We start from the raw sequence: 15,217 nt of genomic DNA, 5'->3' as shown, positions 1-15,217 counted from the left end.
ATGTAGATGAATAACTTAGAAATGCATTCAATTTCAGTAAAGAAAAGAAAGTTATATTTTTAAAAAATGTCTTCCTCACAACATTATATGATCAGTGCCCATATTGAAGGTGAAATATTTGATTATCAATTATTCGGTTTTTATTTTTGAAACACAGAGGTAACTCGGTTTACAATAAATCGATGATCAAATTTTCACATCTGAAACAAAGCATAGAAAAGAAATTGTAGTGAAGTAATGTGGGCCAAATCATCTATAAAAATCTGGTTTGGTTTGCGGAAAACCAGGTGAAGTTTTATAAGAAGAAGATTCGAGATGATGACGATGTTCAACATATGTTTGTCGGTCACAAACAATCTGGTTACAACGATATAGAGTTCTATATATTACAACATCAACAACAAGTGTCTCAGTTCATTGATCAATCACAAGTGTTTTGTGAAACTGATGACGAACAAGCTGAGGTGAATGTTCCAGATGAAGAAGAAGAAGAAGCCGAGATCATGGTTGATTAAATGGTGAACACTGATGAGGAAGAGGAGCCAATACTAGCTAATCATGTATACTATCCACCCCAACACATGAAAAGGTTGAATTTGGGTTCCAATGAACCTTCATCAGATATATGGTACAATCCTTATGTGCAAATGCAAGGATCTTTGAAACAAGGAGACACATTTCTCATAAAAGAGGAATGTGTAAAAGCCATTAAAAAATTACACATGCAACTATCAGCTGATTTCAGAGTTGATAGAACTAACATATTGAGGTATAAAATTTATTGTTCGAATGAGCACTACCTTTTTAGGTTGTCAGCTTCGTACCGGAAGTGGAACGACTATTGGGAGATTGGATCCATGGGTCCAGATCACACATGCATGCTGACAAACCTAATGCAGGATCACCATAAATATTGTCTGTCATTGGCGATAGTCCGTTGTTAAAGGTAAGTACAATAATCTCGCATATTAGGGCAGAGTATGAGTACACTCCATCATATAGGAATGCATGGATAGCTAGGACAAAGGATGTTGAAAAAGTGTTTGGCAATTGGGAGGAGTCTTACAAGTAACTTCCAAAATACCTGTTAGCTCTAAAACAATATGCTCCAGGGACTATTGTCAAGTTGGAAACATTGCCCGCATATACACCAGACGAGACGTGTGCTGTTGGAAATGGAATATTCCACTGTCTCTTCTGGGCGTATCAACCATGCATCATAGGTTTTTCTTTCGGTAAACCAATTATACAAATTGATGGTACATGGTTGTATGGGAAATACAAAGGAACGTTACTAATGGTAGTGGCACAAGATGGCAACAACAACATTTTTCCAATCGCCTTTGCCCTAGTTGAAGGGGAGACTGCTAAGGGATGGAGTTTTTTCCTAAGAAATCTCTGATTGCACATTGCACCTTAGCCTAACTTATGTTTGATCTCCGACAAACACCCTTCAATCATCAGTGCATATAATAACATTGATAATGGCTGGTAAAATCCTCCTTCGACGCATGTCTTCTGTATTAGACATATTGCTCAAAATTTCATGCGGGAAATCAAAGATAAGACGTTGCAGAAGAAGGTTGTCAATGCAGGTTACGCATTATTAGAACCTTCTTTCAAACACTACCGTGAAGAAATAAGATTATCAAACGAAGATGCAGTACGGTGGATCGATAGTATTCCATTGGAGAAGTGGACTAGGGCATACGACAACGGTCAGCATTGGGGCCACATGACAATAAATCTTGTGGAATCAATGAACTTTGTCTTCAAAGGCATCTGTAACTTACCTATGAACGCTTTGGTCCAGGCAACATATTTCAGGCTAGGGGCGCTATTTGAGAGCCGACGTTCCAAATGGAGTTCAGTGTTGCAATTTAGGCAATTGTTCAGTGATGCTTCAATGAAATTAATTAGACATGAAGCTACCAAAGAAAACACACATGTAGTCACAGTGTTTGACCGCACTAAAGGTTGATATAGTATTGTTGAGTCCATGGATCACAATGAGGGCATGCCGACGGGACAGTACAGAGTCGAACTAGATAGAGGTTGGTGCGACTGCGGAAAGTTCCAAGCCTTTCGTACGCTCTGCTCCCATGTCATTGCAACATGCTCAAAGGTTCGAATGGATCCATCCTACTTGCTATCTGAAGTTTACAAAGTCACCAACATATCAAATGTTTATAAAATTAGTTTTTCCGTAGTGGCAAAAGAGGATTACTGGCCAGAATATCAAGGGGACATCGTATGGCACAACGAAGTTATGTGAAGGAAGAAAAAGGGTCGCCCAAACAGTACCCGGATTCGAACGGAAATGGATACGACGAACAAAATGGTTAGATTATGTAGTTCATGCTGTCAGCCAGATGTCGCAACCTAAAAAATACAGTGCGCGAAAAAACAACCGGCGAAAGAAAATGACAGAAGAGTCGCCACCATGCGTTATTCATCCCAAAGGAGGGAAAGGAAACGCTCGAAGTAAACCTGAAAAAGGAAAGGACAAGACGGGGTCTCACAACCAAATCTTGGGTTCGGGAGTCGGTTATGCGAAGGGAAGGTATTAGCACCCCTACGCATCCGTAGTACTCTACGGGATCCACTTTTGTAGTTCTTGTCTAAAGGGTGTGAGTTTATCTTGTGCTGTTTACCAAAAAAAAGGGTTAAATGAAAATGACTCGTGCGGATGTCGCATCCACTGCATACGTATCTCATCTGAATATGAGAATCAGAGTCTTCGTAGCTCGGCTGACCTATGGGTTGGGGGGATGTGTGCTCGCTAAGACATCGCGTCTTATGCCTACATATCTCATCTGGAATGAGAATCAGAGCAAGCCGTAGTTCGGCTAACTACGGGGTTATGGAGTGGGTTTTGGACAAACGACGTTACTACGCAATTGTCGCACCCCAAAATTTGACTTTGGCTTTGTTGACCACATCTTGATTAATCTCGTTGTCTCGTATTCATCTCAATTTCTTAAACTTCGCGTGACAACTGGTTTGATTAGGTTTTGTGTGTTTTCGTTGCTTACCGTGTTGTATTTCGTTGTTTTAGCAAAACCTGGCCGATATCGTTGCCTCGTATTTATCTCGCTTATCTCTTTTGTGCGTCGCATCGCTTCGATTAGGTTTTGTGCGTTTTTATCTATTTAATTGTTTGTTTGTCGGTATTTTGACTGTATTTCGAATATATTAGAGTTTTCGTATTGTCCGATTATTTGTGATTGTGTTTGTCAGCGTTTTCGTGATGTCGTGTTGATTTTATTATTGCCTAGGGTTGTTTATTTAATTACGTGTTGTGCCGTGTGATTTAATCGAGTCTGTTTGAGTCGTGTTGTTGATTTTACTGGTTTACCGGTTTACTGGTTTATTGGTTTTATCAATTTGTCTGTTTTGCGGTGCAAATTGTCATCGTTTTTATCGCGTTCGTGTCGCTCGATTTTATCGTATTTTAATCGTGTGCCGTTTAATATTATTTGTGCTTAATATTAATTGTGTTTAGTTGTTAATTAGTTTATTTAATTAGGATTAATATTATATTAGTTTATTATTATTATTATTATATAATATATAAATTATATTATTAATTTATGTTAGATATTTTTTTAGGTTTCTTATTGTTTAAGTAATCTAAATATATATTATTAATTTATGATAGATATTTTTTAGGTTTCTTATTGTTTAAGTAATCTAAATATATATTATTAATTTATGTTAGATATTTTTTAGGTTTCTTATTGTTTAAGTAATCTAAATATATATTATTAATTTATGTTAGATATTTTTTAGGTTTCTTATTGTTTAAGTAATCTAAATATATATTATTAATTTATGTTAGATATTTTGTAGGTTTCCTATTGTTTAAGTAATCTAAATATATATATATTATTTTTGTCTATTATATATTATTTATCTAAATGTACATATATATTATTTTTGTCTACTATATATTTATTGTCTAAAATATAAATATATAATATATATATATATATATATATATATATATATATATATATATATATATATATATATATATATATATATATATATATATAAATATATATATATATATATATATATATATATATATATATATATATATATATATATATATATATATTACTTTTGTTTACTAAATATTGTTTATCTTTTATTATTATTTTGCATATATGTTTTATTTAAATGTTAGTTAAATTAATTATTTGTTTAAATGTTTATTTTAATTAAATGTTTATTTATATCAAATGTTTATTTTGTCTAAAGTAAATGTTTATATTGTTTTTTATATTTGTTTATGTTGTTACTAACCGTTTCGTTTCAGTTTCAGCTCGATTAACTCCACTAACTCTTCGTAATACTAACTATTCATAGCTAACTGTGTTGTAATAATTTACTTTCTCGCATTTTTTATGTTCTGTATTGTGCGTTTAATCGTATTGTTCACGTTTTATGTTAAAAAATCGAAAAATCCAAAAAAGAGAAACCCGATGCGATTCCAACGGTCGCCGTTTAAGAAACCCTTTTCACACACTCACAAGCTTACTCTTGGGCTTCCTTATAATGAGCCCATTTATGTATTGTTTTAGGGTTTAGGCTCATTCAAATCTTTTGCCAGCTTTGGCTTTTCAGTTTAAAAACATTTTCAAAAGGACGTGTCAGTCTCGAAGCCTCCCGCCTAGGTCGAGCAAGAGATGGCAAGACACGCCAATCTAAAATCAACAAAACAGACTTTCCCCTTTTCTTTTGGGAGAACTACGTGGATTCTGATTTCTCCATTGCGCCTTGGAGATACGTAGGCATGAAGTCTACGACTTTATCGAGTCCAAAAACAATAAAATCAAGTTCTTTTCTCATCTCCCCAATCAAACGATCAAAGCGAAAAAAGCAAAGCATTCACATAAACATAAGCAAAAAGGTTCCTGTGGAGTACCACAGATGTAGAGGGTGCTAATACCTTCCCTTTGCATAACCAACCCCCGAACCCGTAACTCTAAAGGGATTTATCGTTATTTTTCCCTTCCTCTTTTTGGATAAAATAAAAGACGGTGGCGACTCTTGCATTTAAAATATTTTTCAAACGGGTTAAGTTCAATCAATACTTAATCTCGTGAAAAATCCCGCCGCGACAGAATGGCGACTCTGCTGGGGACACAATGATTAAACTTATTTGAGGGTTTAGCCTATCTTTGCTTGTTTATATGTTTGCTTTGTGGATATTTGCTAAATTGTATTGTTTGTAATGTTTGTTATTTTGGGTTTTGGGGGATACTTGTGATAAATCCTATACCCGGATTTGGGGCACATTTGAGATAGGATGGATGATAATTCAGGTTGACTTGATAGGAGACAATCCTTACCGAGTTGACTTGAGCCTTTGTCCGCTTGGTGGAGGCCTCTTTGAGGGTGATAGTGCTAAACAAGTCATTTGTGAGGCATTGTTGCTTTCGACGGGCCCGTGAAGCCAAGGACCTTAGTTTACCTTTACCCCATCTTGGCCTTACTTAGGATGTGATGCGGTGACCACTTCGGACCAAAAGTCTGGTTTGGTTGATACGCGATATCACACTCAAGCGAGATTCTTTTGAGAATAATATTGGAAAGCGAGCAGTTGCTTAACCCGGTATTATCCGAAGAAGGATCCATAACCTTGGGAACTTTTAGAACTCGTTTGGCAGGTGAAACTTAGAACTTATCTTGGGGCTTTGTCCTAAACTCCATGCTGGTGATGAACTTTGAGCCTTGTATTGTTTGACCATGTTTGTGTTTGTTGCATTCATGCATGACATGCATTCATTCCCATCATTTCAACCTTTTTCCAAGGAACTTAAAGTGAGGATTGCAAATATTGCAGGAAACATGGATTTTGGACGGAGAAGTGTGAAAAAGTACAATCTCATCAATCCAAAGATAGATGAACTAAAGAAACTGGTTTCTTCGATCGCAGATCCTATTGGTTTCAGAGACAGATATGGGGCACTTATATCTTTATTGACACTTAGGATGGAAGAAGGGTTATTGCAGACATTAGTACAGTTCTATGATCCAGTCTATCACTGTTTCACATTCCCAGACTATCAACTCATGCCTACATTGGAAGAGTATGCCCAGTTGCTTCACATCCCAGTTGCTGATACAGTACCTTTCTCTGGTTCAGAAAAGTTACCCGAGCACAGTTCTCTTGCAAAAGTGTTGTACATGAAGAAGTCAGAATTCAAGAATAACTTCACCACCAAAGGAGGACTTCCAGGTTTCACTGCCAAGTTCTTAATGGGGAAGGTTTCTTATTTTGCCAGTCAAGGTTGTGATATTATTGTGGAGCATCTGTTCGCCTTGTTGATCTACGGTTTGTTACTATTTCCTAATATTGAAGGTTTTGTGGATTCATATGCTATACGCATCTTCCTAAGTGGTAATCCTGTTCCAAGTTTGCTCGGAGACACCTATCATTCCATCCATTACCGTACTTTGAAAGGAGGAGGAACCTTAGTCTGCTGTATACCGTTACTCTACAAATGGTTTGTCTCTCATCTTCCTAAGTCAGCTACTTTCTGGGATCGCAAGTCAGGACTTCAGTGGTCACAGAGGATTATGTCTCTTACCCAGTCAGATATTGCATGGTATAGTAGAGTTTTAGACGATGTGAAGATCATTGATAGTTGCGGGGAGTTCCTCAATGTGCCCCTCATGGGCACAAAGGGAATCATTTCTTATAATCCAGTACTTGCTAGGAGACAACTCGGTTACCCTATGAAGGACAAGCCTCCTAACATTCTTTTAGAAGGTATTTTCTTGAGGGATAACGAGGAGGACCCTACATGAAAGAGAGAGTAGTAAGAGCTTGGCATCGTGTTTGTCGCAAAGGGAGACTTGAATTGGGTAAGAAAGATTGTACCTCCTATGAGCCGTACCTCCAGTGGATCAGAGCCAGAGCTATACAGTTGAAAATGCCATACCCACATCATGATCCTATCAAACCCGCTCCGTTGAAGACCCCCTACCTTCCGCTAGATGACAAAGAAGAACTCCAAGCCACCTTGGAGAGGGTCAAGAAAGAGAGAGACGCTTGGAAGGATAAGGCCCAGGTGCTCGAAATGGAAAATGAAGAACTTCAGAGACAGTTAAAGGAGCATAGTGGAGAAGATCGTGCAGGTAAACGTCCAAGGGTGCAAGAGGATTTATTTTCCTCAGGCACAACAGATTACTCCCAGATTCCACAGTCCTCAGGTGCATGGAAAGGTCTTGTAGACAGTTTGGTGAAGGAGAAAGCTTTTATGCAGAAGGCCTATGAAGAAAGAATTGAGAGACTTGAAGGACAACTCCTACTTGTTTATGCTCGTCCTGATGACACATGGCCTTAAATGGTTTTCTTGGTTGTATTTTGGGTTGATAACTTTGTATATTTTGATAAAAATGCTTAAAATGAAAATTTTTGTTTTGTTATCAAAAATGTTTGCAATTCTATCTTTTCCTTCACTTAGAGTTCCTTGAAAAATCATTCATTTTGCATATCCATGCATCACGTGCATACGGGTTATCTGTCTTGGTCCAGTCTTCTAACAGTTGTTTCCCGCCACAAGATCCATTTCAAGCTGACGCATAATTACAACACAAGAGCCAACTACAAAAGAAGAATGGAGATAACAGATAACGAGAACCGAGAATTGAAAGCTCAGGTTGACCGCCTTTCTGCTATGGTCGAGACATTGTTAGCAAACCAAGCAGCCCAAGCTGCTCAACTTCAAACAGCACAAGCTCAGGTTGCCGAAGCACAAGATGCACAGATCCAGGCGCAAGCACAGGCAGCAGAGATGCGCAACCAAATGTTAACCGCCCGTCTACAAGCAGAGGAAACCCACGTTAGGGCTCAAGTTCATAATTCAGGACAGACTTCGGCACAGAATCAACCTCAAATTCAGAATCAAACAACAACAACACCCGTCACTACAGTCATCGCTTCAGAAATCAACGCTGTCCCAGTCACTTCTGTTACCATCACAGCATCCCGTCCTTGGGAAATACCCAGGGATCTTAATCAAGATGGATATCAACAAGAGTTCGTTCCACCAAATGCTCCTGTCTTCACTAATGTGCCTCCCGATGTTCACTATACTCCTCACCTAGGAGAACCTGTCTATCACGGCCCTACCCCAAGTGAGGATCCTGGTCTCAATGATAGAATGGATGAATTCCAGGATTAGTTTGCGGAATTACAAAAAGAGATAAAAGCTCTTCGAGGGAAAGACAAAATGGCGACTGGAGTAGTTATGAAGAACTGGACCACAGTTGACATCCCACATTGTGTCCACATATCAAAGTAATTAAGCTTTTCAGTTTTCAAAAATCTTCCGCTTTAGCCCAAAGCGCGAAGCATTAATTTTGTAAAATGGGCACTTTTGTCAAAAACGTACTATCCATGAAAAAGATCTTTTGTGTTCCTATACACTTGTGTCCTTTTATCTTTTCAGCTTTTTCGGAAAATGGTAACACAAAAAAAACCTTAAAAAGAACACATTTTTGCATGTCATGGTCAGTCCTCTAAAAACAATTGTTTGTACAGGTTACTTAAACCCGTTGAACACAATGACATCATGCCCTCTCCCAACTTTGAACATTCTGTATTCGAAGCTGAAGAGGAAGAGTGGGATGAGATTCCAGAAGAGGTCGCCCGCCAGCTTGAAAATGAAGAAGACACTATTCAACCATACAAGGAGCCTTTGGAAACAGTCAACTTGGGTTCGGAAGAAAATGTGAAAGAAGTCAAAATTGGAGCATTGTTATCCCCACAGGTCAAGGAGCAATTGATCAGCCTGTTGAAAGAGTATGTAGATGTGTTTGCTTGGTCTTATCAAGATATGCCTGGTCTCGACACTGACATCGTAGAGCACAAGCTACCTTTGAAGCCAGAATGTCCACCGGTCAAACAGAAATTAAGAAGAACACATCCAGATATGGCCGTCAAAATTAAAAAAGAAGTTCTTAAGCAAATAGATGCTGGTTTTCTTGCCACTTCAGTGTATCCAGAGTGGATAGCAAATATTGTGCCAGTTCCTAAGAAGGACGGGAAGGTACGAATGTGTGTCGACTATCGTGACTTAAATAGAGCAAGCCCAAAGGATGATTTCCCCCTGCCTCACATTGACATGTTGGTAGACAATACAGCAAAGTTTGACATATTCTCCTTCATGGACGGATTCTCCGGGTATAACCAGATCAAAATGGCTCCCGAAGACATGGAAAAAACTACATTCATAACACCATGGGGAACATTCTGTTATCAAGTGATGTCGTTTGGGTTGAAGAACGCAGGTGCTACTTACCAGCGAGCCATGACAACGCTCTTTCACGACATGATGCACAAAGAGATTGAGGTTTATGTGGATGACATGATCGCGAAGTCTCGTTCAGAAGAAGGTCACTTAGTAGATCTATTGAAGCTGTTTCAACGATTGAGGAAGTTCCATCTTCGCCTCAATCCGAACAAATGCACATTTGGCGTCAGGTCAGGTAAACTCTTGGGCTTCATTGTCGGCCAAAAAGGCATTGAAGTTGATCCAGATAAAGTAAAAGCTATCCAAGAGATGCCCGCACCAAAAACAGAAAGGCAAGTGAGAGGTTTTCTAGGACGATTGAATTACATATCCCGGTTTCTTTCTCACATGACTGCCACTTGTGAACCTATCTTCAAATTGCTGAGAAAGAGTCAGAATTGTGTTTGGACAGAGGATTGTCAGAAAGCATTTGACAATATCAAAGAGTACCTCATGGAGCCTCCTATCTTGTTACCACCTGTTGCTGGAAGACCGTTGGTTATGTATTTGACAGTGCTTGAGAATTCTATGGGCTGTATTCTGGGTCAACAAGACGAAACTGGGAAGAAAGAGCATGCCATTTACTACTTAAGCAAGAAATTTACTGACTGTGAATCACGATACTCCTTACTCGAGAAGACATGTTGTGCATTGGCTTGGGCTGCTAAGAGATTGAGGCAGTATATGTTAAGTCACACCACTTGGTTGATATCCAAAATGGATCCAATCAAGTACATTTTTGAGAAGCCTGCACTCGCTGGTAAGATTGCAAGATGGCAGATGCTGTTATCAGAATACGACATTGAGTATCATACCCAGAAAGCTATAAAGAGCAGTGTGTTGGCTGAGTACCTTGCTCACCAACCCGTTGAAGATCACGATGATAATGAGGATGAGTTTCCTGATGAAGATGTCATGTTCCTAAAATCTAGAGATTGTAAAGAGCCACTTCCTGAAGAAGGGCCTGAACCAGATTCTCAATGGGGTTTAGTATTTGATGGAGCTTCCAACGTTTATGGACATGGAGTAGGTGCAGTCATTATCACTCCAGAAGGTTCTCATATTCCTTTCACGGCAAGAATTTGCTTTGAATGTACAAACAACATTGCTGAATATGAAGCCTGTATCATGGGTCTTGAAGAAGCCATTGACCTCCGCATCAAAAATCTTACTGTTTATGGTGACTCAGCGTTAGTTATCAATCAGATCAAAGGAGAATGGGAAACACGCCACCCTGGCTTGATCCCATACAAAGACTATGCAAGAAGATTGTTGACTTTCTTCACCAAGGTTGAATTGCATCACATTCCTCGGGATGAGAATCATATGGCGGATGCTCTAGCTACGTTGTCTTCAATGTATCAAGTGGGTTTTCCAAACGAAGTACCCAGAATTGTGATCAAGCGACTTGATAGACCAGCACATGTGTTTACAGCTGAGGCCAGTTTTGATGATAAACCATGGTACCACGATATCAAGCATTTCCTTCAGACTCAGGAGTATCCTCTTGGAGCAACAGAAAAAGATAAAAAGACTTTGAGAAGATTGTCAGGCAGTTTCTTACTTAATCAGAATGTGCTCTATAAGAGGAATTATGACATGGTCTTACTCAGATGTGTTGACAAAAAGGAAGCAGAAATGTTGATGAAAGAAGTTCACGAAGGGTCCTTTGGTACTCATGCAAACGGCCACTCTATGTCAAGAAAGATGTTGAGAGCTGGTTACTACTGGTTGACCATGGAATCAGATTGCTGCAAATTTGTAAAGAAGTGTCACAAATGTCAGAGCTACGCTGATAAGGTTCATGTACCACCAACCTTTTTGAATGTGATTTATGCTCCCTGGCCATTCTCAATGTGGGGCATTGATATGATCGGTATGATTGAACCCAAAGCTTCCAACGGACACCGTTTCATTCTTGTGGCAATTGATTACTTCACCAAATGGGTGGAAGCAGCTTCGTATGCAAAGGTGACAAAGCAAGTGGTGGTCAGATTCATCAAAAATAATCTCATTTGCCGATACGGCATTCCAAACAAGATCATCACTGACAATGGCTCCAATCTGAACAACAAAATGATGGATGAATTATGTGAAAGTTTCAGGATCGAGCATCACAACTCTTCTCCTTACTGTCCCAAGATGAATGGGGCAGTTGAAGCTGCAAATAAGAATATCAAGAAGATCATTCAAAAGATGGTTGTTACCTACAAAGATTGGCATGAAATGCTGCCTTTTGCACTACACGGATATAGAACATCAGTCCGTACTTCAACTGGGGCAACCCCATTTTCACTTGTATATGGTATGGAAGCTGTGTTACCAATAGAGGTTGAAATTCCATCAATGAGGATACTAATGGAAACTCAGTTGTCAGAGGCTGAATGGTGTCAAAGCAGATACGATCAGTTGAATTTGATTGAAGAAAAAAGAATGACTGCCTTGTGCCATGGACAGTTATATCAAAAGAGAATGAAGCAAGCATTTGATAGGAAGGTTAAGCCGAGAGAATTCAAAGAGGGTGACCTTGTACTCAAGAAGATGATACTATTTCACAATGATTCTAGGGGCAAGTGGACTCCTAACTATGAAGGACCCTATGTTGTCAAGAAAGCCTTCTCAGGCGGTGCTTTAATTCTTACAAACATGGATGGTGAAGAGCTTCCACGTCCCGTGAATACAGATGCAGTCAAGAAATACTTCGCCTAAAAAATGAAAAGAACAGCTCGCTAAGTTGAAAACCCGAAAGGGCGGCTTAGGAAAAAATGAGCGTCTCGGTGGACTGAAAACCTGAAAGGGCGGTCCAAGCAGAAATTAGAGACATAAAAAAACAAAGAGAATATTATCCCGGTAGATTGAAAACCCGAAAGGGCAATCTAGGCAAAAGTTAGGGATTTCAGGCAAGTAACTGCATAACAGAGATAAGATCATTGAAGTATCAGAATATTTTCAATAGTTCTCCAACTTTCTCAAGGCTGCAATACAGGTTAAAAGTGGAAGAGAGAATGATGTCATTGTAATTCAACGTACCCTTTTTCCACGAAATTACCATTTTCCAATTTGTAAAGATCTATGGAATCACGTTGTTGGCTGATTACCATCCTATCAAATCAATTTGAGCCTTTCTATATTTCTTGGCACTCTTAATTTTCATTTCAATTTACGAAAGTTCTTTTACTTTGACAGATATGTTTTGAAACAAAAGTTTTGAATTAAAAACAGTTTTTGAAAAATATAAAGATTATTTATTTTGATTTGTGGACATCAATAAAAGGATTGAGACATGTGGTCCCAGTAATTCTGAAATCATGTGATTCCAACTAGACATGTTCATATTACTATCCTTATATGTATATGATGAAAAAAATCTCCACAGGTGTCTTGGCAGTAATATTTCTCCAGCAGAGGTTGTGATTCTGGATATCCCCAGCTATGCTTCCTAGTTTTCCTCAAGAGATCATGCAAGAAATATTTCAAGAAGATTGTTCCCTTCACTTGGGGCATGAAGACTCCCCGGTTAATTGATCATGAAGACTTTGATCCAGGTTTTAAGTTACAGATTTGGCCTATGGGATTACTACAGGTATTTCCCCAGTAATTTATTAAGGCGGGATCAGCAATGTCCCCAGCAGAGGATGAGAAGGAAGATTTGATTTCCCTGAGCAGGACTAATACAGAGGTCTCCATCCCTCAGCGAGTGAAGAAAGTTGATATTCAGAAACTACAGGGAATCTCCTGTTGTTCTCTGTCCATTCAATAGAAGGATATGTCTCCGCCTCAGTAATGTTTTGTAGTAAAAGAAGAGTGTGTTATGCATTTTTAGCAAATTCAAGAATTGCAGGATTTCTCCTGAATTCTCATTTATATTCAAAGGTCAGACATCACTGTTCCCCGGCAGAGTCTCCTAGAGGAAAGATCTCGTAACCAGATATCAGACACCATAATCCCCTGCAGAGTCTTCAGATACAGAAAGTATCCATGATAATTAAAGCAAAAAAATCAAGGATAGATTTCCCCTATATTCTTATTCCCTGGAAAGATACCACCTATCCCCAGCGGACTTTATCCCCAGCGGAGTCTTCCAGAAGAATAATCCCTTCTGCATTATCAGCAAATTCAAGAATTGCAGGACTTCTCTTACAATATCATCTTATTTCCAGAGGATAACACCTTGTATCCCCAGCGGAGTCCTCAGAAAGGTCCAATCCTCATATACCTCACAAATTCAAGAACCACAGGGAATCTCCTGCATTTTTGAAGTAGAAGGCATCTCCATTCTTCTACGGAATCCTCAGCAGAGACAGATTTTTAAAGAAACCTGGATATGGTGCTCTTGTACCAATTCCCCAGCAAGTCTTTGTACTACTCCCTAGCGAGTCTCAGTGCAAATCTCCAGCAAGTCCTTATGCAGCTGTTAACATTTTTAGTTATTCCTAGTTTTGTCTGTCCATCATGCATTCATTACTAAATATTCATGCATATCTATGACATATCATGCTTGCATTCATATGCACCTTGTTTCCTTGTTTATATTGTGGGTTGAGTCAATCTCTCCATATAGAGTATCCTCATAAGCAGCAAAATACCTTTTATTGGTCATGTTCCCCACAGAGATCTATGCCTCGTGGAAGATGGTTGTTTCAGTTGTAAATCCTGATGAGTTCATTCCTCTTCAGTTGAAGTCTTGTTTGACCGTTTCATTCTAGTTCTATCCTAGTTTGAACCTCGTGTCTCCAGATAAAGCTCAGAAATTGCCAGTAAAAGAAGGCAACAATATAGTCTTTGTGACTCTCACTCAGTAAAACAGACATGACAGATATTGTGTCCAAGTCCTTTATACCTTCATCTTTGAGTTGGTACCCGTTACAAACTTGAGTTACCTACATCCATGAGTGGTAACCTTTGTTATCCCTCGGATAAATTAATTACTATCTCCATCTATGAGTTGATAACATCCTCACAGAAAGTTCCATGGTTCTACCTGCAACTTTGAGCTGGTAGCATGCTTTCGTCTTTGAGTTTAGCACAGATTCCTTTTGATTCCACCTTCGTCTTTGAGTTGGTGAAGTACCTGCAACTTTGAGCTGGTAATATGCATTCATCTTTGAGTTCGCACATTTTCCTGTGATTCCATCTTCGTCTTTGAGTTGATGGAGTACCTTCATCTATGAGTAGGGTATGTTTGATCCTTGTTGAACTGATAGTGTGCTTTCATCTTTGAGTCTGCACAGATAACTTCTGATTCCATCTTCGTCTTTGAGTTGATGGAGTACCTTCATCTATGAGTTAGGTACATTTTGTCCTTCCACCGTCATCTTTGAGTCGGTAATGATAAACATCTCCAGGAGAATATGTTCTAAATTCTTTTAAACACCTTTGTCAATGAATCGGTGGTTGCCTTCAACTTTGAGTCGGCGTTTCTCTGTGTACCTCATCAATGAGTTGGTAGTGTGCATTCAACTGTAAGTCTGCACAATGATCCTTAGATCTGATTCTTCATCTACACCATCATCAATGAGTTGGAATTTGATTTCCCTAGCAGTGTTATTATCAATCTTTTGAAGCTTGCCTTCAACTTTGAGTTGGCATGTCCTGTTTACCTCATCAATGAGTGGGTAGTGAGCTGTCAACCATGAGTTAACGCAGTTCGATTCTTATTATGCCCTTGTTATACCTTCATCCTTGAGTTGGTATTCATCTTTTCTGTTACCTCCATCTTTGAGTTGGTAATGTACTGTCACATCAGTACTCTTGTTATATTGATCTTTTCCCACTTTCATCTATGAGATAGTGATGTATCGTCAACATTGAGTCGATATCTCTTTTCCTCCTATTTTCCATCTATGAATAGGTAGTGAATCTTCCCCAGCTAAGTATTCTCAGTGTTTACCTTCATGCATTGAGTC

The sequence above is a fragment of the Lathyrus oleraceus genome, chromosome 7, assembly GCF_024323335.1.
Source record: "Lathyrus oleraceus cultivar Zhongwan6 chromosome 7, CAAS_Psat_ZW6_1.0, whole genome shotgun sequence".
NCBI lineage: Eukaryota > Viridiplantae > Streptophyta > Magnoliopsida > Fabales > Fabaceae > Lathyrus > Lathyrus oleraceus.
The sequence above is the reverse complement of the archived record's forward strand: the minus strand, read 5'-3'. Positions refer to the sequence as shown.